Source organism: Littorina saxatilis, linkage group LG2, assembly GCF_037325665.1.
Source record: "Littorina saxatilis isolate snail1 linkage group LG2, US_GU_Lsax_2.0, whole genome shotgun sequence".
In the NCBI taxonomy this organism is placed as follows: domain Eukaryota; kingdom Metazoa; phylum Mollusca; class Gastropoda; order Littorinimorpha; family Littorinidae; genus Littorina; species Littorina saxatilis.
In genome coordinates, this window is record NC_090246.1 from 64463908 (window position 1) to 64489838 (window position 25931).

General features: G+C 40.7%; 1 protein-coding gene across 1 annotated transcript in view; it reads right to left on the reverse strand.

The window, feature by feature from the left end:
* The window catches only part of LOC138959541 (alpha-1,6-mannosylglycoprotein 6-beta-N-acetylglucosaminyltransferase A-like), a 78145-nt gene extending 53603 nt beyond the window's left edge, over positions 1 to 24542 (reverse strand). The window contains exon 1 of the mRNA XM_070331058.1: positions 24401 to 24542. The gene's annotated coding sequence lies outside the window, so the exon portion shown is untranslated. The remainder of the gene's footprint in view (positions 1 to 24400) is intronic.
* Positions 24543 to 25931: the final 1389 nt, after the last annotated feature.

Sequence of the window (25931 nt, forward strand, 5' to 3'; positions counted from 1 at the left end):
CGGCGTCTCTTCTTGTGCTGACAGAGTTGTCGGTCGCGGATTTTGAGTCGTTTCGGCCTGCCAACTGCTTCGTTTTCTTGCGGATTGTGAGAACTAGCAGAAAGTTTCACTCATTTTCATGGTTTCAAACTAATGATAAAAGTGTCTTCTTCTGGACCAAATCAACAGTCTTTAGTTGAATCAACTCGGAAAACTCTTAAACGCGTGTTTGCACGCGACTCCGCGCATTTTTGAGGCCAGGCAACCCGACAGCTGCCCTTTAAAAATCGGAAACTTGTAATTAAAATCTTTTTTTTTTTATTAAACGATCCAAAAACAATTTCATTTTATTCTTCGTCATTTTCTGATTCCAAAAACATATACATATGTTATATTTGGATTAAAAACAAGCTCTGAAAATTAAAAATATAAAAATTATGATCAAAATTAAATTTCCGAAATTGTTTTAAAAACTATTTCATCTTATTCCTTGTCGGTTCCTGATTCCAAAAACATATAGATATGATATGTTTGGATTAAAAACACGCTCAGAAAGTTAAAACGAAGAGAGGTACAGTAAAGCGTGCTATGAAGCACAGCGCAACCGCTACCGCGCCAAACAGGCTCGTCACTTTCACTGCCTTTTGCACTAGCGGCGGACTACGTTCAGTTTCATTCTGTGAGTTCCATAGCTTGACTAAATGTAGTAATTTCGCCTTACGCGACTTGTTTAATTTAATTTCACGTGCTCCGATATTTGGTCCCTCCCTCCCTTCCTCTCTCTCTCTCTCTCTTTCTCTCTCTCTCTCTTTCTCTTTCTCTCTCTCTCTCTCTCTCTCTCTCTCTCTCTCTCTCTCTCTCTCTCTCTCTCTCTCTCTCTCTCTCTCTCTCTCTCTCTCTCTCTCTCTCTCTCTCTCTCTCTCTCTCACACGTATCAGTACTTTGGATGGTGCAGCTGCTCTTTCAGAAGTTACGAGTCAGCATCTTTAGAGTGTTTGCACATGTCTTTGATACGCAAAATCCTACATCACAAATCAGCAAATCACACACACAAACACAACAACACACAAACAAACAAAAAAAAGCACACACAAAACCGAACAGTCTTTGTAATGCGTATCTAAAAAAAAAAAAACTTTGAGTCTGCCGTGCAAAATCTGTCTTGTGGGCTTGCAGTTTTCGGGTTTGGGCGTACTCTTCATAAACAAAAATGAAACAAAGGGCGGTCTGATTCGAAAGTAAACGGCGAGAAAAAAGAAAAAAAATATTTGCAAGCAAGGCCATACCCAACTGGACACAAATAAGTATAGTTTATTCTCTTTTTTCATTCCGTTGGCGCAGAAAGGCACAGACGCCAAGACGACAGGAAAATAAACGTGGTTTAGAACGTTATCTGGACCTAGTACCTCTGTTGACGGAGTAAAGGATTGGTAAATGAATAATAACAAACTGATACTTACATAGTTAAATTCATATTCATGTATATACAGTATAGATACAGTATTGCTATTCTGATAGACACGTGGTGGAATTCGGGGGTTGTGGTTGGATAGTCTCACACAGCCCTCTTTCGAACATTATAAGATGTTTGATGGGTTGTTTACAGACCAGCTTTATGAATATCTTTAAAAGTAACTATCATATCAATAATCAAACTCAGGTTTTTAAAATTTTTAATAAAGCCAGATTAAATACTTCAAAAACCACGCGAGTGTTGCCCTTATTCAGCAAAATCTCGCTGAGGCGCCCAGAAGAAAATGCATTTCGACTTGAAGTGTCCAAACAAAATCCCCAGCGACAAAAAATCGATGCCAGACTTGAGGAAGACTGACAAGGGATCACCATCTCAGCGAAGTAGATAGCAGCGATTTATCACGTCCATCTTCTGTGCTCATCTACTCCTATGTCGATCTCTGTGTACGTACTCTACATCATTTTTTTAATCTCGACTTTCCGTCACATGAAATTTGGTACTTCGGTATGAAATAAGCGTTGTTCGCATGCATTAGATATCCACACGTAAGTCTGTGTCTGGGCTGAAGTATGTTCGGTGGGACAAATCAGTAAAGCCCACACATTCTGGGTACGTTTTCGTTTTCATAATCGGAATTGTAGAATAAAATCAAACTCTGACAGACACAGTACAGATCATTTAAAAGCATCATTCGATGAGTATTTCATAGAATTTTAGACGCTTTGCATTATTCTGGAAAAACTCGAGTATGTCTAACAGATCGATAGAAATGTCGTCATTCATTTAAAACAAAAGTCAAACAGGTTCTCATTCAGAAATACTTAAACAATGCATCAAGGAAAAGTACTTTACCGGTGACGTAAAGGTGACTTTGTGGAGAGTACGCTATGACGAGCAGTACACCAGTTTAAACTATCTACTTTTCTCCATTGCGAACTGAGAGACAAATGCACTGTCTTTCTGTTTCAAACAATCCGCCTTTTAAAGAAACCAGCAGGATCTCATACATTACAAACATAACTTACATCCCCAATTGTTCATGGCCTTGGTGTGGTTGTCCCCTTTCCAGCAGACACGAATTGCTACGCATACTTGTTTGGTCTTCTTTTTTGTGTGAATGACAAAGTTGTTAACGCGCACCAGTGGGCAAAAAAGACGGTCCTCTAAAGATTTCTGCTCGGTCAGTTATTTATACTGTGCTCACCACTTACCGTCCGAGTGTTTGCAACTATGATGCAATATTGCTCGCTACAGGCACATGTGTGACAAGAAACGTATCAGTCTTTGTCAGAAGATCCCAATTCACTTACAGGCTATGACCGAGATATCCTGCCTGCAACAAACACAACACGAAAAGAAAATAAAGAAAAAAACAACGAAAAGCGGTTTGTACTGGTGACTTCAATTAGACACGCCAAAAGGGGGCGTCTTTCATCTATCGTCGAGGCAAAAGATCGGACACTTTGTTCCGGAAATGACTAAAAGGCGAGATAACAACACGTACACTCTTGCAACAAAACATGGGATTCTAAAAGGTTCGTATGAAAGGAGTGGGTTTGAACTATGTCCACAAAAACTCCTGGATACGGCAGACCTTAACTGTGACACAATCCTGAGCCTGCGAGAAACAGTTATTCGCGGATCACAGAGTGGTGGGCAGGGTTATATCAAGTGCAACTGTGCAGGAACAAAAAAGTGTCGCACTAACAGGTGCAAGTGCTACAAATCAAAGATAAAATGCAACAGTCGCTGCCACCAAAGCCTGAACTGCCACAACAAATGAAATGTGTGTGTGTGTGTGTGCGCGTGTGTGTGTGTGTGTGTGTGTGCGTGTGTGTGTGTGTGTGTGTGTGTGTGTGTGTGTGTGTGTGTGTGTGTGTGTGTGTGTGTGTGTGTGTGTGTGTCATTTACTTCAATTTTCCATTGATTTATTCTATTTTACTCCAGATTTCTGTTCAATTTATCGAATGTGTATTTGTCATTACAGCGTCAAAGTGTGTGTTCAAGACGGTTTAGTTGCAAGGGGTATTGACAGGGGGAGGGAGAGAGAAAGAGAGAGAGAGAGAGAGAGAGAGAGAGAGAGAGAGAGAGAGAGAGAGAGAGAGAGAGAGAGAGAGAGAGAGAGAGAGAGAGAGAGAGAGAGGCACAGACAGAGAGAGACACAGACAAAGACAGAGAGAGAGATAATTCCATTTTCTTTAAATTTCTGTTCATTTTATCTTTTCTTTATTCCAAATTTCTGTTCATTTTATCTAATGTGTATTTGAAATAAAAGATTGACAAATGTTTAACATCAGAGTTGCGAATAGATTGAGAGATTATGCGGTTCGGGGTTTGAGCGCTTTATGGCGAAGGGAGTGCGTTCTATATAGCATTTCTATTGGCCGATCTGAGAAGTACACGCATTTAGTGCGCGTTTTATAGCAATTGGCTTTCGCACACACGGGTGCAACCTTCGTGTCTACCACTCTGTGTGTTTTATAGCCTTTACAACCAAATAAATTTAATGTGTTTTTGCTTGATTTTTGAATTATTACTAAGTTTAATATTGACTTATGTTAAATATTGTATGGAAACACAATATCATGCATAATTGGATAAAAATTAGATGATTGTGGGGGAGCAAACTATGAAGACTCACAATTTTTGTAATAATGGGATTCATCTCAGAACATTTAGTTCATGTTCAGTCATTACTGGTAATGTCTAGAGCATATTTTTAGTCATTTACGGGTAATGACTAAAGATTTTAGGCATTTCCAGTAATGACTGATCAAAACCGTCATTTCCGGAAATGACTAAAACTTTTAGTCATTACCCGTAATGACTGATTTCCCGTTTTGACTGTAACATATATACGATCACATATCCACTTGCACACATACTAAAACTCAACAGCCTGGTTGCTTCTTGCGCCGGGTTGGCACATTTTGCTGAATTCATTTCGCAAATTTACACTGGTGTCAACTAAGAAATCATTTCAGCAAACGGTTTCAACTGTGGGCGCAGAAAGCAGTCAGGCGTGTGACTTTTGGTATACATTTAAGTTAAAGGATATTCTTACCCAATGTCGTCTGACACAACCATTGTTTTTGCAGCCAGGACATTTTGACCAATATTTATTTTGAATCAACGTCCTCTCAGTGTATCTGGGAACTACACTGAAATGAGATCACGATTGAGAACGAAGACTACAACAACAAAAACAAACGCACAGAGATCCTCGATCTCTATACATCACCGTGTCACCGTACCATCTACAGGCACGTGACACTACTCGTAAAGACAGAGGTGTCTGACAAGCTTACTGGTTAATTTTCCTAGTCGTTTAGTGGTAAGCGGCTGCAAAGCAATTACAGAATAATCACAAACAATGTATTAAGTTAGCACGAATCAAAAGCCGGCGGACATCGATTATAGGGAATAAAAAATAATAAGCGCATTACAGTACTCCCCGGTTAACGTCACTACCGTTTAAGGTCACACCTCTGATAACATCAATCAGGGTGTTGGTCCCGACCTAAAGCCTTCTTTGTATGACTAAGAAAACCTCGCTTAGCGTGACCTCGGATACGGGAACACATCTTTTTAGGTGACACCCGTTCTGGTCTCTAAATGCAGAAGACCACCGCTTAAGATCAAGCGAAACGAAAACGGAAAAAAATCTCCCACTTTGCGGCCTTGACCACAGGAGCTTGTATCCAACCACCGTTCGACAATTATTTACTCCTGCATGCTTATTATTTACTGCTGCATGCTTACCCTTACTACTACTATTTATTAGTAAATAAATAATAATAACTAGTAAATAGTAGTAGTAGACTGTATGGAATAAGGAGTAAATAAATGGAATAAGGAGTAAATAATTATCGACCGGTGGTTGGATACAAGCTCCTGTGGCCTTGACAGAGTTTTTTCCTCCATAATTATGACGTCAAAAGAGAAGTGACGCACAAATGTAAACGTCATCAGATTATATAGCCCGATTATTTTACCCCAAAGAGAAGGATGAGGAAATCTTTCGCAAATCAGTAAATCTTAGAAAATAGTTCCCGCCAAAAAAGTCGCTGAACCAATCAAATTGCCAACGGAAACCACTTTGACAGAGTGAGACCCGTGGATGATGACAGATGTAAAGTCTGCAGTGTGCCCGCTCCCCTTCTGCAGAGGCATGAGGCTAGGATTGACCTCATGTTGTAATGCATGTCATAAGCGATATTTGAGTAGTGCCAATTTTAGGCCAAAAAAAAGACATTGTTGAAGATTTGAGATATTTGGAATCTCTCTCTCTCTCTCTCTCTCTCTCTCTCTCTCTCTCTCTCTCTCTCTCTCTCTCTCTCTCTCTCTCTCTCTCTCTCTCTCTCTCTCTCTCTCTCTCTCTCTCTCCAGTGATGGCGCTAATATTTTTTCAAACTGGTACACAACTTTAATGATGAAAAATATCCAGAAAAAAGGTAGGCTGGTCATTGGAGCCAGCAAGAGTCCAACTCAGAGTACTGGTTTTGTTGTTTTACCAGCGAAAAAAACAGTAGTTCTTAAAATCAACCGGTAGGTCATACCGGCAGCCAATTATTTTCCAGTATTTTCTCATTTCAACCGGTAAAATACCGGTAATTACTGGTTAACGCCAATACTCTCTCTCTCTCTCTTTAGTCGTTCCCCCTCTCTCTCTTCTCTCATGGTCTCTGTTTCTGTCTGTCTGTCTCTCTCTCACTCTCAGTCTCCGACCCCTCTCCTCTCTCTCTTTCTCTCTACAGTACTCCCCGGTTAACGTCACTACCGTTTAAGGTCACACCTTTGATAACATCAATCAGGGTGTTGGTCCCGACCTAAAGCCTTCTTTGTAAGACTAAGAAAACCTCGCTTAGCGTGACCTCGGATACGGGAACACTTCTAAATGCAGAGGACCACCGCTTAAGATCAAGCGAAACTGAAACGGAAAAAAATCTCCCAATTTTGCGGCCTTGACCACAGGAGCTTGTATCCAACCACCGGTCCATAATTATTTACTCCTGCATGCTTATTATTTACTGCTGCATGCTTACCCTTACTACTACCATAGACCTATATAGGTCCCTGCTACTACTATTTATTAGTAAATGAATAATAATAAGTAGTAAACAGTGGTAGTAGACTGTATGGAATAATGAGTAAATAAATGGAATAAGAAGTAAATAATTATCGACCGGTGGTTGGATACAAGCTCCTGTGGCCTTGACAGAGTTTTTTTTTCTCCATATGTGACCCTCCACCTTGGAATGAGTCGCATGTCACCTTTGCATGATTTTTAATATTTTTACATTTTCTAAAAGAGATTTTGAAACTCTATCCAGTGGAGAAATCCGTTTTAGAAAAGAGCGAAAACTTTTTGAGTTATAAGCCTGTGTCTAAGGTGATCCTCACACTGATACCTTACACCCCCGGACGTATATATATATAGTCAGTCGGCTAAGGACCGTTTTGGTTACTTTTTGGCGTCACGTTACGTCTCCATAGCACTACGTGTCGATATCACTATTTTGTGAAACAAGAAGAGCAAACGCTCGATCGAGTCACTTTCGCAGTTCTGAATATTATATGAGGCATCAGATGGACAGGAAGAAATTGCTATTCACAACACAATGAGTCACGTTCACATAAAATTTGAGCCCGGTCACTTTTATAGTTTCCGAGAAAAGCCCAACGTTAAGTTGTGTGTTGCCGAACAGAAAAGGCTAGTTATCTCCCTTGTTTTTCTGATAACGTTCGTAAAAGGCTACAGATGTAAATACTTTGATGTAAAGAATAATCCTACAAAGTTTCAATCACATCCGATGAACTTTGTCAAAGATATAAAATGTCTAATTTTTCCTTTGACGCTGACCTGTGACCTTGAAAAAGGTCAAAGGTCAACGAAACCATCGTTAAAGTGTAGAGGTCATTGGAGGTCACGACTAAACAAAATATGAGCCCGATCGCTTTGATAGTTTCCGAGAAAAGTCCAACGTTAAGGTGGTGTCTACGGACGGCCGGCCGGACGGCCGGCCGGACAGACTAACACTGACCGATTACATAGAGTCACTTTTTCTCAAGTGACTCAAAAACAATGTACTGTAGCGCTACGTGTCAATACGGCGATACGTATCGATAGCGCTACGTGACAATAGCAGTACTACTAAACTGCAGACACTTCGCTTTGCCCTGTGTGCATAATGTATTTATATGGTATTTAAATATTGTATATATGACATTAGAGTTTCTTAATTTCCCTTATCAGAAGAATGAATGAACGAAAACAACTGCACTACGGCGAAACTACCGGAATGTTCCAGAACCCAAGGGAGGTAACTCTTGCTTTGTATCCATGTAAAGGAGGTGACTCTTCTTATGAGAGCATACATTATCTTTCTTATTGGGTGTTGAGAGTTGAAGTTCTGGTTCTGCTGCTCCATAGAATTTGTCCGAAAATAACTGTGTTAGGGGTGGCATAGTAAGAGCCCCTTTTATGACCAAAGCTTTTTTCTCTAGCAATTCCCTTGCTACTGACCAGCCTGATTTGCGACGATCAACTTTTAGTCGGGTAGCTGAAATCTGTAGCTTGCAAAAAAAAATGGGACGCTAAACGTTGAGGGTTACAAGCATCCACCTGGTCTCAATGGAGAGTCTGGACGTGGAGTAGTGTAGTCTAGGTAGGTGGACATTCTGAATTTGGTTTGTTTGGCCGCCATGACACTTTTCAAAATGGCCGCCTGAAAATCTTATGCGGGCCATATCTCACGTGTTATATGGACTAAAGTGACAAACTAAAGGGCTACATATATGTATTTTGACATGAAGAATTCAAATATGCAAGAATAAACATGATCTAAGTAGGTGGACATTCTGAATTTGGATATTATGGCCGCCATGACACTTTTCAAAATGACCGCCACAATCTACATTTTTCTTCATATCTCAGCTTATATTTGGAATAAACTCAAAAACATGGAGTCAATTCCTATGTTTTGCATGACAAAGTCAATGGTGGCACAAAAAATAACCCTAACATTCACATTTCCTTACAAAAATTAAATATTTGACAAAATAGCTCTGTGCGATGTACGAATTTAGTAAGTATTATCTTTCTGAATTTGCTATCTTAGACAATGCCATATCAGCGTACAAAGAGTTTACTCCATATTGCTTTGGTGAACAACAAATTGATATCAATGATGACAAGAAAATATAAACATTGGGTGATGATATAAGCTGAAAATTGTAATACTTCTGAAACACCAATGATACTATATAATATAGCATAATTATCATGCTGATTACGCACTTTCAGTACACAACAACTCTGACTCTTCAATACACAAGAACAATGTCAAATACCATAGTACAACATGATGCACAAACGTTTATGCATTACACTCGTTAGGTCTTCCCTTTTTAGCAATGAACATGTAATGATGGCACAATAATGGGTATGTAACATTATAAGAAACGATCTGTCGCTTCTGGATCACTGAGTATGACAGGCTACATGCCTCCATGGAAACAGAACAATAGTTTCTCAGGCACAAAGTGGTATTTCAAGGCTTAGTTGCGTAGCCCTGCCAAAGTGTGTGGGTTTCTGCAGTCTTTGCATCGGCATGCTCTTGTGCATCCCTGTCCACTGGACCAACATCTGCAGCGTCTTGTAGCACAAGATGTGCAGCCACAATCTATGAGCTCGAGAAAACGTTGTCTTGTGTCAGTTGTGGGTGCACGACTCAGCAGGATGGGCTCAATCACGTCGCCAGTCTCCTTCGTGACCAGCTTCCATCCACTGTTGACAACAGCCGGTAGGTGTGGCTTAGTTTCCAGAGCCCGCCTCCACACAAGTGCCTGGTAGTGAGATCTCTTGATGTGTAGGTTCAAAGCATCTTGTGTGGGGGGGAAGTTCTCAAGCGTTTTCTTCACGCTGTGGAAAACGTCGCATCGCAGCGGCTGTGTGGACGTGTGCTGGGTGTTCGGGTTGTAGAGTTTGCAGACAAATGATTCTGCATCCATGAGCACTTCCTCATCAGGAAAGTCTTCCATGCCAAGTCTTTGGAGAAGATGGGGATTGTCGAGGAAAACATTCCATGCAGATTTCTTCCCAATGCCAGCAAACTGGCTGGTGCTGTCAGAACCTGTGATTGCCAGCAATGATTCTCTTTGTTGGTCAGTGATGTTAATTTGATGCACATGCACAAAGTGCTTCTTCCGGGGTGTTCCTGTTTGCATCCACACAAAGATACTGAGCTGTGGTTGGTGAGCGACAAGTAGAACAAGAACATCAGTGTCACGGCTGACGATGACTACTTGTGGATATCCTTGTTCTCTTGCTTCTTTGGCATGAAGAAGCATTCTGGTATCTGCCTCTTCATGCTCAGCATATGACAGATGTGTGACATCTCTGTCAGATGACGACCAGACCTTTTCGGCATCAGAAAAGCCACCGCTCAGCACCAGCTCTTTTCCAGGCTCATTCCTGAAATTATTTGCCAGCTCTTCGCAAAGGAAGTTGGCCAAGCTGGCCTTGTTCTCCTCCAATAGTATGAATCTGTCCCATTTGCCTAGAGCTCGAGTGCGTGACAGTACATTCCTTCTTATCCCTTTCTTGCCGTCTGTTCTCTTGCCTCGAGTCGTCGATTTGATTGTTTGTTTGATGTACCTGTCAAAGACCAAGTCAACTCTGGCGCAGGAGTGTGAGAAGTACTTGTCAACGTGTTCTGCAACATTGTCACTCCACTCTCCTAAAGTTTTTGCTCCCATCCGATTCCCCAAGACTTGTATCATCGCCATCCCATCAACTATGGTGCAGGGCTGGAGCTGGAGCAGCATTCTGTGGCAAATTTTGCTGAAGTATTTTGGCCAGATCAGCTTTGTTTCTTGGCAGTCTTTCTTTCTTTCTTTCTTTCTTTATTTGGTGTTTAACGTCGTTTTCAACCATTCAAGGTTATATCGCGACGGTCTTGGCAGTCGCAATCTGCAGTCAGCAGTTGCTAGCGAGAGAGGCACTCCACAAAGCTCTTGTTCCAACATCTTGTTGATGTCAACATCCCGTCCTGCTTCCATAGCTGTTATCACACGTCTGAACAAGTCCCTGTCGGCTTTGAGGGCAACAGTTTTCTCCTTTCCAGTGTTGACTTCAAGTGTGTACATGCTCTCCAAGGTGCAGAGTTTCTTGGTTTTGATTCTGTCATGGAAAAGAGTCTCTTTCAGGACAAATCTTTTCTGCACAAACTCTGAGATGACTTCCTTTCCTGTTTCCTCTGCTGTTAGCAAGTCATGTTTCACAACATCACTGGCAACGTCACAAGTTGTGAGTGAAATCAGGTCTGGTGATGGGTGAGCAAAGGGGTTGAATGTCTGAAACAAGTTGATGAGTTTCTGTAGATCATCTTGATCCTGTTTCAACCTCTTTTTCCCGAAGTCCTTGTGTGCACAGTCGTGCTCGTCATCTTCATCAGCAGCACTAGACAGGCCAAACATGGCCTGAGTGTCCTTAGCCAGCTGAGACCTTGCGCTGAGTGTCAGAGACCACCTGTCCCTGGCTGTGTCTGTTTTTGTAATGCCAACAAGTCCTCCAGCGACTTTTCCAGTTTTGTTGACGTGTTCCATCGCTTGATCATCTGCGATCTGACATATTTTTCGAAGTAATCATACAATGCACTACTTAGATCATGTTTTATTCTTGCATATTTGAATTCTTCATGTCAAAATACATATATGTAGCCCTTTAGTTTGTCACTTTAGTCCATATAACACGTGAGATATGGCCCGCATAAGATTTTCAGGCGGCCATTTTGAAAAGTGTCATGGCGGCCAAACAAACCAAATTCAGAATGTTCACCTACTTAAATCATGTTTATTCTTGCATATGTGAATTCTTCATGTCAAAATACATATATATATAGCCCTTTAGTTTGTCACTTTAGTCCATATAACACGTGAGATATGGCCCGCATAAGATTTTCAGGCGGCCATTTTGAAAAGTGTCATGGCGGCCAAACAAACCAAATTCAGAATGTTCACCTACTTAAATCATGTTTATTCTTGCATATGTGAATTCTTCATGTCAAAATACATATATATAGCCCTTTAGTTTGTCACTTTAGTCCATATAACACGTGAGATATGGCCCGCATAAGATTTTCAGGCGGCCATTTTGAAAAGTGTCATGGCGGCCAAACAAACCAAATTCAGAATGTCCACCTACCTAGACTACATTACTCCACGTCCAGACTCTCCATTGAGACCAGGTGGATGCTTGTAACCCTCAACGTTTAGCATGTTGCACTTTTCTGAACTCAGCTACCCGACTATTTGTCTGATGTGTATCAGAGACTGTGTCTATGTTATGCAGTGTGTGCTCGCTATGATACCCTTTTCTTTCGCAAATATGAACATCAGAGCAACGAATCTCCGCCGATTCCGGCTTGCCGATCACTGGCATCTGATCATCAAATGAAACATCTTTTTCATCGAATGTATATAAATTATCATAATATGATTGTACTTCCTTTATTATTGCATGTCTAATTTTTCCAAATTACAAAAATATTCACCGTCCGAAATCCATTTTATACGGGTTCTTATAATCATTCCGTCAATTTTCTTTTGTCGAATTGCAATTAATTCCTGTCTTTTCTTTTCCAAAATAAACAAAATATTTTCACTAAAAGTTGTCTCTAAATGTTCAATTTCGTCCACCAATTTACTTTCCCGCTGTACACTTTCTTTCTTTTTAAAGGATGCTTATGTCAATTGTGTTGCCAACATGTGTAAATACATCGATCCGTGCAAATGGAAACAAATATGAAACGTTTGTTCAGTCACACACCACTACATTTTGAGTTGTTGTTAATGGGTCTGTGATTATATAGCCTGCTGTTTCCCAAAAGCTAATTATCAACCCAACATCCTCCATTCTTCTCTCGTTTACCATTGTCCCCAGATACATCAGCAAGCAAAGTGCAAAAGCAAGCAAAACACTTAAATGGTTTTGTCTCTCGCTGCGTGCACATTGTTCTCAGCTACGAGCTGTCAGCTTTGTCATTCGACAAACAGCGTGGCGTCCATCAGGAAAATTTTCCATTTATATGTAATATTTTAATTGACAATAAAGTGCTGTTATTGTTATTAGTATGTCACTGGTGGAGAGAGAGAGAGAGAGAGAGAGAGAGAGAGAGAGAGAGAGAGAGAGAGAGAGAGAGAGAGAGAGAGAGAGAGAGAGAGAGAGAGAGAGAGAGAGAGAGAGAGAGAGAGAGAGAGAGGACGTGTGAGGACAATTTACTTTTCCAATGGATCGATTGCTTAATAGTTTTACTTTTTTGCTTTGACTGGTTTTCGTGTGCAAATAGGCCTCGATACTGGTAGTCTCGAGACTATAGTCTCAATACTCATTCTCGATACTACTGGGCCTTTAGGCGCACCAGGGTGCTGTTCATCCTCAAGATCAGAACTGATTTAACCAATCGTTTTGTAGACACTCGATACTGAACTAGGGCGGCATAGCCACAATCCTCGATAACACGGATTGGTTCATTTCCATACTCGATACTCGCAGTATCGAGATCAGACCAATGAAATGAAGGAGTATCGAGTCTGCGCATCTCGATACTGCCAGTATCGAGTGAGCCAGTATCGAGTGTCGATCTCGAGAACGTGGGCCTTTTGGCGTTCCATACATTGTGAACAAATGCAGTGCGTTCAGTTTCATTCTGTGAGTTCCACTGACAGCTTGACTAAATGTAGTAATTTCGCCTTACGCGACTTGTTAACTCTATGTCTCTCTCTCCGTCTCCTCTCTTTATCTCTCTCTGTCATGATCAGTTTGTCTGTGTCTCTCCTCTCTTTCTATGTCTGTCTGTCTTACCTCACCTCCCCTCTCTCTCTCTCTCTCTCTCTCTCTCTCTCTCTCTCTCTCTCTCTCTCTCTCTCTCTCTCTCTCTCCCCTCTCTCTCTCTCTCGCTCTCTCTCTGATGCAGCCGATGGTCTCTGTGTCAATGTCAGTATGTATGTCAGTGTGTGTCTCTCTCCGGATCTGCCCATTATCACGTCATTGAGTTTCAATTGGCGGGAAGTCTTTTATGGGGCCTCAAACTAAACTCTGATCTCCTCGGATAAGATCAATTTTTTCTACTGAAATTGATCTTATCCGAGGATCGGTTAACGTGTCCCTCGGATAAGATCACGATTTTTTTTGGTTCCAAGGGGGGTCACCTTATCCGAGGAGTACTGTATACGAACAAAAAAGAGCAAAGCCACGTTCACCCTGACGACAGGTCACCTTATTAGTATCTTCTTTTTTTTTAAATGATTTTTTTTTCTTTAAACATAAGTTTATTCTAACAAAGGTTACAATCATGACATGTATACAAAGTTCGCAGAAACAGCAACAAGCTAAAAGCTTATAGTGGTGTTCCTGCATGACAGTACAACATAAGGCGGTAACGGCTGAACAATTTGTCTGAATAAACCAAATCTATTAATAACGTAATAAACGTTGCATAATGATTATAAAGAAAGACAGTAGAAGGAAGGAAGGAGGGAAAGAAGATGAATAAAAGAAGAGGGATGGGTAGGAGATGTGCAGAAGTTAAAGTTGTTGTCCGGCTTGTAGAGCATTTGTTCTGGTTTGCCCAAAGCGGCCTGAACGTTCAATGAACGAGTGTACGGTGGAAAAAATGTTCCTTTTCAAATCTAAAGAATACTGTCTGTCTCCGTTTAAAAGGTGGGGGAGGCGAATTATGTGATTAGGGAGGGTATGTATAGTTTCTTGACGTGCTTCGCGATAATTTGGACAATCGAATATGAAGTGTTTTACGGATTCTGACGGGAATCCGCAGTCACAAGATGCATCTGTAGCATCGTTATTAAGATTACTTATATATAACCTGAGCTTATTAGTATCTGCGAGTGTATAGCTATTACCCCCCCCCCCCCCCCCCCGATACCTCCCAAGCTACCTCATCCTAGTATGCATACTATGTGTAACCTCCAGACATGGCACCTCCTAAATCATATTTACGTTTAACTTTTACTGAGCCAACAACTGGCGCTGACGCAAAGAAAAACAATCCAATGCTCGGCGTTTGCAGGGGCAAAATTCAAACGGTCAACTTGACGACCAAACTCGAGCAACTGTCTTTTTTAAAAGCTGTGAAACACTAACCGTGGGTATCGAATACCAGGAAGGCCAGTCGGTTCGGCGTTATTTGTGGCTGCGGCATGGACCCCTTTAGACGAAAGAAGAGGAAGACAAGTTGACGGAGAGACAACACAGATGACCCCAACACACAGCCGCTTACTGAAAAAAAATCTGTGAACACAAACCACACAACCCAGCTTTTTCCCGAATGCCGAAAAAATTCTCACTGCAGTGCAAATACTGGAGGTGACGGCCTGGACCGCCACTGGACATTGCCCAGTAGTGAAGGTCAAGCGTTCTGTCACCATTGACCAGCAACGCCTAATGACGACCGTGGACACAGACGGGAATTGTCACGTAGCCAGTTTAGACTGAACACGTGGCAGTTGTACATACATGCACACGTACATATATTTGAACGAATACACGACCACTGCACATGTATGTATACAAATTGTAGAGTAGTCGAACGGACTGGAATGTCCGTAAAAAGCCTATGGATGCACAAAAATGGTTTTGTATTTCTGCCTTGTTGACGCCTCCCCTCCCGCCTCCACTAGTGGCACATATATCTCAGTCCTGTGTCATTGCGAGTGAGCGACTTTGTAAAAAGCAGAGAGAGAGAGAGAGAGAGAGAGAGAGAGAGAGAGAGAGAGAGAGAGAGAGAGAGAGAGAGAGAGAGAGAGAGAGAGAGAGAGAGAGAGAGAGAGAGAGAGAGAGAGAGAGAGAACTAAGTCACTGAAATCAAGAGAGAGAGAACTAAGTCACTGAAATCAAATTTCTGGACTGATGCTTAGATGTATTGTAAATAAGGCATTATGTGCAATTTACATACATGTACATTACAAAACAAGAACGCCGAGGCGTGATCAACCACTCTATCAAGCGATTGCACTAAAATACGCCCGGTTCTCTCCAACTTTCTAAGCAAACCCCATGGATTTCGCACAAAATTGCGTTTTCTTGTGTTCGCGCTACACAATTGAAAACAAACCGATTTGCACCAAACTTGGTCGGTGCATACCTGAATTATCAAGGAATGCAGGGTGCAAATTTCACTAAGTTGTCTGCAGAAACAATTTCATAATATCAGATTTTTAGGACCAAGTGTTGTAACGCCAACGTTTATGGTCATAGTACTAGCAATAGTAGTGTCACACACATGTGATCAAAACTATTCATCTCATTGTCACCAAATTTGGCTGGAGTGTCCAAAAATGACTGTTCTGCGTTTTGTTCCTCCAGCTTTCTGACAAATGCACAAAAAGGTTGGTTTTGACCAGCCCCAAAACACAAATGACAACTTTCTTGGCAATTCATGGTGCATTTTCAGTGACAGTAACTGCAGGTAGCATATCGTCATCGCACAACACTTTGACGTGTCTCAGATCAGCAACAGCAACATTTTGCGTTTCTTTGTTTTTCTTCTTCTTGTGATTTGGCCAGCTTTTCTTATTGGGAGGTTGCGATTTGTTGATATTCCCGAGAAATCTGTGTTGTGTTTTCCGAGAGCAAACATAGCAAGCCGTAAACTTAACGCCGCCACACTTTTTAGACGTAATTAAACAAACGTCTGTTTCTCTTAGGCATTGACATATAAAAATGATCTTCGATGCTCCAATGCTTGCTTTACTTGAGACAAACGAGTATGGCCGGGAGGTTGTTTACATGATGAGCGCTTACAAAACGCCTCAAAAGTTCGATGTCCACAAATCTGAAACCTGTCCTTTCAGGGTCAAAATCAAAGTCTTCGGTCTCACTGTGTTTGACTTTTTATTTATTTTATTTTTGTAATCTGAAGGAGTCACTACACCCGAATGAGCGAGCAATGGCGATGGAGGAGGAGGTAGGGGTTCAGTGCTTACATTTTTCACAACACTGTGTTTAGGAGGCTCAAGATGTGTTTTAGAAGTGCTTCTTCTTCCTTTTAGTTTTAGGCCTGTATGCTGGTTACCATGCCACTTTAGCTTTGTCTGTTGATATGAACATCTGTTTTGATACCTACTCATACTGAACAACTGTAGTCGTAGCACAAGTTTGCAGATCTAAAACTGCACAAGATTATCGGTATTTTTTTTTATATATGCTTTTGACACACACACACACACACACACACACACACACACACACACACACACACACACACAAACTGATGCCGTGAGAGTGCCGCCTCAACTTTTGCAAACAGCAAATATGACGTCATCAAATAGCCCTTTCAAAAATCGACGAAAACTGTTTCAAGGCAAATGCTCTCAAAAATGTCTGTACCAATTTTCATAACAATCCGTTCAGTAGTTTTTGAGAAATGCTTTTCACAGAAAGACGACACACACACACACAAACATTAGGAGAAAAACCTCGTTCTCCGCTTTTGTTATAACATTACTTAACTGAATGTAAAATAAAAACAACACATCTGCATAATTTGACCAACCGTCTGGAAACACATAGATGAAGATAACACTTCGACTCCCATAATGTTTCTGAATTCATAAGCATTACAACTTTCCAAAACTATAAGTAGAAGGAGAATTGAATACTTCCTATGAAAAGCAAGTTAAGATGTCACAAGTATAGCCAAAGCCCTCTGACTATGTTATCATATATCTTTCTTTCTTTATTTGGTGTTTAACGTCGTTTTCAACCACGAAGGTTATATCGCGACGGGGAAAGGGGGGAGATGGGATAGAGCCACTTGTCAGTTGTTTCTTGTTCACAAAAGCACTAATCAAAAATGTGCTCCAGGGGTTTGCAACGTAGTACAATATATTACCTTACTGGGAGAATGCAAGTTTCCAGTACAAAGGACTTAACATTTCTTACATACTGCTTGACTAAAATCATTACAAAAATTGACTATATTCTATACAAGAAATACTTAACAAGGGTAAAAGGAGAAACAGTATCCGTTAGTCGCCTCTTACGACATGCTGGGGAGCATGGGGTAAATTCTTCCCCCTAACCCGCGGGGGGAATGTTATCATATATCATTATCACCTCACAGTATACAACACAAGTCAGCCACTAACCTCTCAGTTTGACACTCTCAACTGATAACATCGTCAATTGGATATACATGAGGAAGAAGCCTGGTCATAAACTCGTTGAGACACGGACAGAAGAGTGGCCCATTACCAAGAGAATATATAGCCAACTCAACCAGTGGCAGGTGCTACAATACTGTGGATAAAATGTAAAGTTTGCAGGTCGACAGGTGTGTCATAGGTTTTGTATATTTATATATATAATCATATATATAAAATATATATATGCAGTTCAAAAGGCTTTCAGCTTTGTGAAAGACATGGACTGTTGTTTTTAGGCCGTTTTTTTACCAGTACATTTTCTAAAAGACCAATGTCAATTACTACCTACTGCAACAGCTGAGCGATAAACACTGTACAATACTGTTCATGACATTGTTTAAAGGCCAGACATTAACATTTAACGGGTGTACTATCTAAGGAGCCATTTTTAACAGGTTTCTGTCTGAATTAGACCTTAAAAAGGGACATTCGATGTGCTGCTGTAATTTATGACACAATGATTTGCTCGAAATGCTCCGTAACTATGCTAACTAATCAAATGGAATTTAATTGTCGAGCAGTTTTCTACACCCAATTCTTCAATGTCAAGAGTCTGGACTTCTGTTCGTCGTCATATTTTTTCAGTCCTGATGGTTATTCGTCTAAAAAAAAACAATAAAAGCCATTGGATTAAAGGCACACAGTAAGCCTCAGGTAAACCATCACAGATACTTTTTTTTTTTTTCATTTTCATTACTTTATTGTCCCATCGCTGGGAAATTCGGGTCGCTTCCTCCCAGTGGAAAGCTAGCAGCAACGGAGTCGCGCTTCCCAGGTGTCTGCGTGTTTAGGTGTATTCAGCCACCTGCACTTATGGCAGAATGACCAAGGTCTTTTACGTGCCATTGTGATGACACGGGGGTGGGACATGGCTTCCGTCTCTGGGTCTGCACATTAAGTTGACCCGTGTCCGTCCCGGCCCGGATTCGAACCAGCGACCTTTCGATCACAAGTCCAGTGCTCTACCAACTGAGCTACCGGGCCCCCTAATACTGTCATGCTTTTACACACACCCTTCCATTTGAACACTCACCGAACGGGAACATCCTAGGTGCCCTTCGTAAAGAGCGAGCAATTTTCAAAAAATTTATTTTTCGGATTGTCTCCATCACAATCGGACCCATCCTGAACTCAGGTCAAAAATGAGTTACTTCCCTTCAACTGGCAATAGCCGCGGAGCGATGATTATCAGAATGAATCGGACCGTGGTGCGTTTTGGCGCTAGACCTAACTTTTAAAATCTAAATAATAAATTGACAGCTTGTTACACAAACATTCTTAAATCATAAAAGAATTATTTTTTCATCAAGACAAGATCAGAACAATTCGAAGTTTTGAAAGTTTGAAAAAAGAAAAGCCCGGAAGCAGGGTCACGCAAGGTCGTGGTTTTCGGCAGTCAAAAGCCATCGCTAGAGTTCTCATGAACCACATTCGTTTGTTTCGTGAAAAGTCAGAGGTACATAATAACGTGCTATTGCAGATAAGAGGTAATCTTGAACTTTAGCGTGTTCTGGATCTGGATCTGGATCTGGATTCTTTACGTTGCAGGAACCACTGTTGGTCATCTTCGCAACGGATGCGGGAGAGCGCATAATAATAATTAAGAGTACAATAAAAGTCCTGACTTTGGTGGGACAAGTCATATAGTCCCGTCACATCAATGTCTTTCCACTCTTAGTGACTTATTAAAATGTTAAAAACTGAGCTCTGTAGGTGGTCAGTGTTGGGGCAGCCCTGATGCCGGCAGTCTCAGCGCTGAAGATGCTGCGCTGGCTGGCTGGGCTGGTCGTGCTGGAAGGTCTGCGTCACTCAGCTGATTCCACTCTGCGACTGTCCGTACGAAGAAGGAGTTCTTGTACTGGTCTGTCTTGCAGGTGGGGATGCGGAAGCCTCGTGTGTTGTTTACAGCTTGCCTCTCGATGATATTGCTGCTTTCATACCCCTGGAACCTTGTGGGGATGACTCTCTATGTTAAATTCATAGCTCAGAATCCAGTGACATTCTTGACTTATTTTTAGTGATACAAGTCCATGTAAGCAAGCCAAAAAACATTTGTTGTGAAATTAATTGACAGATTGAGCTCCAAACTTAAGCATAATTAATTAATTTGGTTGTTCAATCGACGAAAATGCACCGAAATCGGCGTACGTTGTCAACCACGGGACATCATTTACACGAAAGAGTTGTCTCCCTTGTTCGCTCACACAGATAATTCCTTCTTTGACCCATGTAAATGAAATGCATTCGTACAGTTCATCGGAGTTCATTCCGTAACTTCAAAGGGATCTAAAATGACTTGTTATGATTACAAGTGTAGGTTCTACAAATTTGGAGACTTAATTAAATGCCTCTGAATTATGAGCTATGAATTTAACACGCTAAAGTTCAAGATTACCAGATAAGCTCACAGCGAGCCGCATTCAAATTACAAACTGACTACTGCATTGTGAAAAAGGGAAACTGGATCACACGGGTTCACGATGGCTCAGGGGTAAGATAAACCACGCAAAAATAAATTATTTGAAAATTGCTCGCTCTTTACGTAGGGCACCTAGGATGTCCCCGTTTGGTGAGCGTTCAAATGGAAGGGTGTTTGTACTGTGTGTAAAAGCCTGACAGCATTAGTGATGGTTTACGGGAGGCTTTACTGTGCCTTTAAGGTATTCAATTCCGCTGTCATCAAGGGAATTAATGCAAGCATTATATTCCAAGCTGTAAGGGGTTTAAAACGCATCACACAGCGTAAACAAACATTTGACACACTGTCCTTTGGAGAATTATACACTGTCTCCAAAGACCATCCAACACAGCATTTAGATTTGAATAATGAAACGTTCAAACACAAATTCAAAGGCATTAATGTGTGTGGGCCGGGTCATCTATTCAGCATCTAAACAAAACTGTCAGTCTCCATAATTGCATAATTTCCAGCAAGTAAAAAGTTTCAGCAACTACTACTTTATATCAGTTTTTAAACTGCAGCAGTCATGTTCTAAAATGCATACTGTCTGAAATTATATGAGTAGAATTCTAGTATTAAGAAGAGCCACGAAGTGTATTCCAGGGTTGAAGACCTTGAGTTATGAAGAGCATTTGAGAGTTTTGAAAGTTCCAAGCATGTGCTATAGACGTATCCGGGGAGACATGATTGAAGCATACAAATTCGTGCATGGATACTACGATTGCAAGAACCCACTGGAGCTGAATAGCCTTTGTAATACCCGTGGACATCAGTTCAAGCTCAAGAAGAAACAATGCAGAACAGCTCTCCGACAATCTTTCTTCACGAACAGAATCATAGACACGTGGAACTCCTTGGACAAGAATGTGGTAGAAGCGCCGACAATGAACAGTTTCAAAAATCGCCTGGACAATGCACTGAAAGATTATATGAATAGCCCAAATGTCAGTATGCCTCTCACTACACCAGCCAAGAAAAAGTTGATAGAATAGGCCACGGTCAAAAGATCGTGTAAGTTACCTAGCCCAAAGTAAGGCTTGGAGAGCAACTGATCAAAAGATCAGACAAAGGCTTAACAGCCTAAGTACCAGTCTGATAACATAACATAACATAACATAACATAACATAACATAACATAGAGACGCTGACTGCATGCTTTGAATTTAAAATCTGCATGAGTTACAGTTGATGAAATAATGGTTAGGTTTTAAAAGCTTGTTTTGTGTGTTTTTTACATTTAATCAAGCTTTGACTAAGTTTTTTCAATAAATATCTTTGATGACGTCATATCCTGCTTTATGTGAAAGTTGAGGAGGCACTGTCACACACTAATTTTTCCATCAATCTGATTGAAACTTTGTTCAAGCATTCTTGGAGGAAGCCCGGACTATTGGATTGCATTTCAGCTTGGATGCTTATAAATTAATGTTTGGCAACTAAATATATTCTAATCAAAATTGAAATTTTAGTAATCTATCCAAAACTAATTTCATCTTATTCTTTTGAATCTTTATGATTTTTAATTCCCAAACCATACAGATATGTTATTTTTGGATTATAAACAGGCTCAAAAAGTGTAAAAGAATTTGTTTTAAAGTGTGCTTTCCTGCGAGTGTGACAATACAGTTTACTGGCTTGTCACTCCAAGCAATCAGCTATGCTTTTCATGTGAATTGTGTGTGTTAGCGTTTTCAGTCTCAGTTGCGGAGTATCCACAAAGCATTGTCTTCCTGAAATGCAGTGCGTTCAGTATCATTCTGTGAGTTTGACAGATTGACTAAATGTATTGATTTCCCTTCACACGACTTGTTTTTATAAATGTCATGTCAGGGCTTTACTGCGAAGAATGCAGTGAATACCTGTGGAATCTGACACCTTAGGCCAAAGTATGCAAGTATTGCAACTCAATTTACAGCCTTGCCCTACTTATACTTTTATAGCATATCAGTTGCACTAACAGACTACAAATGTAACACACCCATGAGCCCTCACCACCTAGCTTTCAACTAATGGTAACCAGCATTAGCCACCTTTTTTCTGCATACTTACAACATCTTGGTTAACTCATTGTCTCCCAGGGACGGATATATCCGTACCCACTCATATGGCTCTATCTGACCAGGTACGGATATCCGCTCAGACTGTTAGCTTCAGTCGCTTCCTGTAAAGTCCATCTAACGCCTGCATTCCAGCGTGTTGATACACAGTTAATACACATTTACTGAAATTCTTAGTGACATGCTGCAGCACAGCTGGTCTCGGCTAAAAAAAAACTTCGTCAACATAGGTGGGGTAGAAAGTGTTAAGACTTATTAATGTGCCACACCTAGCCCTACACATTTCAACTGAAGGTAACTATAACAGTAACTCAGGAGCGATATACTATATATTATATGTATATATATATATATATATATTCAAGCTTTATTAGTTAATTTTCCCCAATATTTAATACTAGTTACTTCATTTATCACCTCATCAAAAATGATCTACCAGTGTGCCACACATTTTGACTAATGGTCACTGACACTAAACGGACACCCTTTTGGCATTATCATTTTCTTGTCACATTTGTCAGTTCAAGCACATACTATTATTATTATTATTCTTATTCTTGTTGCCGCTACACGTGGAGACCAGTCCAATTGTTATTATTATTAATTTTGGTGTTCTTAATTTATGTCCCTGTCTTCACATTTGTCAAATTTAATGTAGCATTTTTAAATTCATATGATACATTCTCTAGTCTAATTGTCCACAATGTCTGTTTGTTTTGTTGTGTCAATTTACTGTACATCCTGTGTTGAAGTTGAAGATTACAGAAGTGATGTCATCAACAAGAGCTGAGTGCATGCATTTCTACTACCAGCTTTAACTTAACCTAGATAAGCCTCTTTCATTGTCAAGTAATAGTGTGGGGATGCAAACTTGTGCTTTAGTTCAACAAACTGTACTCCACACAGCAAATGTTGCATTATTTATGAGTAATTGTCAATACCGCTATTTTAAACTGCCTGTGTAACTCTTTTGTCACTGCTTCCAGGAAGTGTGCGTTTTCTATGCACAATACCAATTACCACTGCTTTTCCCAGGCTCAGACAACAGTTTGTCAATTCGACCTGGATTGAAAAAAAATGTAAAGGTACAAATGTACTGGCTGTCAACAAAAAAAAAGGAGTTCTGCCACAAGACCTCTGGTACATCACTACTCTACATTTTAAAATTCAGGGGCTTACATCCACGTCGGACATCGGACATACACGGATATTTTTTCCAAATGTCCTATACATTTTTCATGCAAGAGGACATATGTCCTATTGTTTTTGTCACAAAGTGGTCATTGTCCGATTATGCTTTCATTTGATCTGGACATTGTCAGTACTTTCCAATTTACAGTAGTTTGATTTGCTACGATGTGTCTCTCCAAGCAGACAAAACCATGCTGTTATCGTAGGTTTTGTTGCGAAAAAAAAGGTCCTATTCATTTTTTTTTCGGGACAAATGTCCTATCACTTTTGCATTGTCCAGGACATTTGTCCTATGCCATTTCTCATGGATGTGAACCCCTGAAATTATTGGACAGTCGAACTTCAAAGGGGTAAGCTTAAGACCAATGCATCAAACAAACAAAACATGCGTTACTGATCGAAGACTGAGCAACACTGCATCAGCATGTGTATCTGTCACAACTATACATACATGTTGTTTAAGGCACACACACCCACACAATTTTTTTTTTGTGATGTTTGTTTTTAATTTACACTGGCGTAGGTAGTATTTTATATTGACCAGAAATCGCGTGAGCTTTGTCTCCTAGATGTCGGAGAAGACTGAGTAACTTTCTTTGTTAAGTCTGCAAAAGTGAGTTTTGTCAAAAGAAACGCAGATAAACTAAGATATCGTACACTTGATCACCTAGTCAGGCTAATGCGTGCCGATCACATGTACAGCACGTCAGCAGATGAGCAGTGTATTATCTTCACCCCCGAGTTGCCACACACATGATTTATGAGTGTATAGGATCCGGAATAAAGTAAGATTCGTTACGGTACAAAATAAGGAGTTTGTCTAAACCTCCAAGGGCTCGGATCTTGAGCATTGCCTTTCAAGATGCCTGGCTTCTACAAGTTTATGGTAACAGTTGACGAACACTGAACAGAGACAATCGAACCCCATCCAGACAACAACTGAACAAGATTAAGGCCGACAAAAGAAAGAAGACCCATTGAATCGTAGTCAGAATAAGAAAGATGACCTACCATCGCTTCACATGATTGCACAGAACAACGCCAACAACACAAGCATGCTCGGATTCAGTTCCTCGTCCAAAATAAATGCAGTAAACGAAGAAGGAGAATCAACCTGCAAACAGTTGCGCACTTTGATGCGCTATCTAACACAACCCTCATTTTCCCAGCTATTAGGGAAGACAACTCTCACAGAGTGTTTTTCTTTAGTTCTAGCATTTATGATTGGCTGCTCTCCCTTGCTTCTTCCTCTCCTTTTGCATTTCTGAGTCATTTACAAAAGTTACCATGGGGTTTGGACTGGTGGGTGTGTTTGTTGGTATAACTGGATGTATCTGTGAGTGTGTATATGTGTGTGTGCGTACGTACATGTGTTCATACGTCTGAGCGGCCCGGCTAAGAGGGTCGATGCGAATATGCCACGCACGGTGTGTACGGACGGGCGGTGTGGGTGTGCCCGGTGTGTGTGTGTGTGTCAGTTTTATCTCATGCCCCGAGGCTTTTCAATTGTCTTGTCAATCAATATGAGGCTTATATCGCGCGTATTCCGTGGGTACAGTTCTAAGCGCAGGGATTTTTTTTTCTTATTTTTTTTAATGCAATTTATATCGCGCACAAATTCAAGGCGCAGGGATTTATTTATGCCGTGTGAGATGCCGAATTTTTTTACACAATACATCACGCATTCACATCGGCCAGCAGATCGCAGCCATTTCGGCGCATATCCTACTTTTCACGGCCTATTATTCCAAGTCACACGGGTATTTTGGTGGACATTTTTATCTATGCCTATACAATTTTGCCAGGAAAGACCCTTTTGTCAATCGTGGGATCTTTAACGTGCACACCCCAATGTAGTGTACACGAAGGGACCTCGGTTTTTCGTCTCATCCGAAAGACTAGCACTTGAACCCACCACCTAGGTTAGGAAAGGGGGGAGAAAATTGCTAACGCCCTGACCCAGGGTCGAACTCGCAACCTCTCGCTTCCGAGCGCAAGTGCGTTACCACTGACTCGGCCACACAGTCTTGTGTCGAAAGGTATAATCAACTATTTTCAGAAATTGTTCATATAAATGGTTGTTCTTGAAATAATGTCTTTATAAAACAAAGGTATCCGAACTGAGTCGCTATTTTTCGGAGAAAAGTAACAGAATGGCTGTTTAGTTGTATTTTCGTGTTGTGTGTAGTTGAAACTGCATGAAAGGTTTCTTTCACATAAAACGTCTAAGAATGTATATATATATATATATTTTTTTTTTTTAAATTTTTTTTATATTGAAGTGATTTAATTTAATTAGCAACATTTTTTTTTTTGGCATTTTAAGCTGGAGTTTTATTTAGATAATATTACACACATTAATTGTAAACGGCGCAGAATAAAATATTGGTCAATCATATTTTCATTTCATTTCATTTCATTTCATTTTCATTACTTTATTGTCCCATCGCTGGGAAATTCGGGTCGCTTCCTCCCAGTGGAAAGCTAGCAGCAACGGAGTCGCGCTACCCAGGTGTCTGCGTGTTTAAGTGTTTTCAGCCAC